The sequence below is a fragment of the Sinocyclocheilus rhinocerous genome, unplaced genomic scaffold (genome assembly GCF_001515625.1).
Source record: "Sinocyclocheilus rhinocerous isolate Xijiao unplaced genomic scaffold, SAMN03320098_v1.1 scaffold4366, whole genome shotgun sequence".
Taxonomy (NCBI): domain Eukaryota; kingdom Metazoa; phylum Chordata; class Actinopteri; order Cypriniformes; family Cyprinidae; genus Sinocyclocheilus; species Sinocyclocheilus rhinocerous.
Genome location: NW_015636552.1, coordinates 4,328 through 6,250, shown reverse-complemented (window position 1 = coordinate 6,250; position 1,923 = coordinate 4,328). Strand labels below are relative to the sequence as shown.

Sequence of the window (1,923 nt, the reverse complement as noted above, 5' to 3'; positions counted from 1 at the left end):
TGGTGCGGTTCGCTTTCACACTGCCCTTTTTGCAAGCGAACCAGAAATTGTAAACAAAACCACACGTATGCTAAGGTCATCCATTCATAGGACAGAAATTCTCAAGCAGGGAAAAACAGGAAGTGCAAAAACAGGCTAATCATGGAGAAACTTTTAACCGAACCGTACCAGAGTTTGTTTGGAAGCGGACCGAGACCACCTCTTCAGCTGGGTCTCGGTGCGGTTGTTTGGTGCGCACCTGAGTGCGATTACTGTATTCACACCTGCCCCAAAGATCCGCACCAAAGGGGGAAACGAACCTGAGTTAGTTTCAATCGAACCAAACAAGACAGGTGTGAATACACCCTCAGATATGATAATAGGAGTTTGGTTTCTGACCAATCAGAGCAAAGGTGGGGTTTAGAGACTGAATCCTTGATCGAAGCATTTCAGACACTGAAAGAAAACAGTTGATCCTGCAATCGATATTATGAGCCTTTATATGTATGTATACTTTCAGTATATGAATTAATTGACCTATTACTTTACTGTTTATAAAAATTGAGTAAAAGCAATATAATCGTGTTATTGGTCTGATTCTCTCCTGCGGCCTCATGCCTCGTATTGACTGATGTTGCTTAATTGAGCAGCTTCATGAGGGAAAACTGAGACCCTAAATGGCAAACTCTAAGCAGAATGACAAAAACTCACCTGATGTTGTTTACGGCCGTATCATCACCAATTCCTTGGGAAGATTCAACTTTCAACTGAAAAGCTGTTACGAATCCATTAGGACACATTTGGATATAATCTATCCACTGACCAAAGCTGAAGAAAAAAAAGACAATTTATAGCTTTTTTTAAGGTTTATAGTTAAGTAATCAGTATTTATTTTCAAGAAAATCTTCATTCTGACTGAGCCCATTACCTTCCTTCGTCAGACCGAATGATGCCTGATGCGTCATTAGATTGACTTTCACAGAAAAGATAAATCGCATTGAGTGCGGTGTTATAAAATAATCATGTCTTTCTACCTAAAAAATAACAGCAACGACATTAAGACAATCCTCTATTTGATAACATCCATGACATCCATATAATGGCTCAACATCTCAAGAAAATTATTTCCCTACTTTGTCTTGTTTTCCAGTATAAATATCAAAACATTCGTAAAGCATTAACACATTAACTTGAGAAGCAAAATCACATATCTTGTTTTATGAAAAAAATCTGAATAAAATGAGATTTTGCATAAAACAAGAAGAAAACGGCAACTTATTTAAGGCTGTTTAATAATACTGCACAATAAAAGAAATAGCAAAAAAAAATAGGAAATAGGAAATCTAACTTGTTTAGGCATGTGTAACTGGAAAGACAAAAGTACTGATTTTTATTGTTTAAAAACAACTGCAGTGAAACCTGGCATTTAAATATATATTTTAAATGCCAGGTGTTTATGTGTTTACTGTGTATATTTGTATGTATATATAAATACACACACATAGTGCCTTGCGAAAGTATTCATACCCCTTCATTTTTTTTCATGATTTATTATGTTGCTGCTTTATGTTAAACTACTTTAAATTACTTTTTTCCACAACAATCTACACTCCATACACCATAATGGTAAAGCAAAAAAATGGGTTTTAACAACTTTGCAAATGTATAAAAAAAAAAAAAACTTAAATGTTGTCATTGCATTAGTACTCATATCCTTATCTGGGACAGTTGAGATTTAGCTCAGGAGCATTCATATTGCTTGTAGATGTTACTACACTTCGAGTGAAGTTAACCTGTGGCAAATTCAATTGAATGGGTATGATTTGGAAAGGCACACACATCTTAATAAAAGGTCTAACAGCTGATAATGCATATCAGAGCAAAAACCAAGCCCTGAGGTCAAAAGAACTGCCTGTAGAGCTCAGAAACAGGTTTGCGTCAAGC

At 35.7% G+C, this 1,923-nt stretch overlaps 1 long non-coding RNA gene across 1 annotated transcript in view; it reads right to left on the bottom strand.

Annotated features, from left to right (window-relative positions):
- Window positions 1-167: 167 nt before the first annotated feature.
- Window positions 168-1,923, bottom strand: part of LOC107747914 (uncharacterized) — a 6,077-nt gene continuing 4,321 nt past the window's right edge. The window contains exons 2-4 of the long non-coding RNA XR_001640850.1: window positions 908-1,013; window positions 691-807; window positions 168-435 (exon numbers count right to left, since the gene is read on the bottom strand). This is a non-coding gene — a long non-coding RNA (uncharacterized LOC107747914). The remainder of the gene's footprint in view (window positions 436-690; window positions 808-907; window positions 1,014-1,923) is intronic.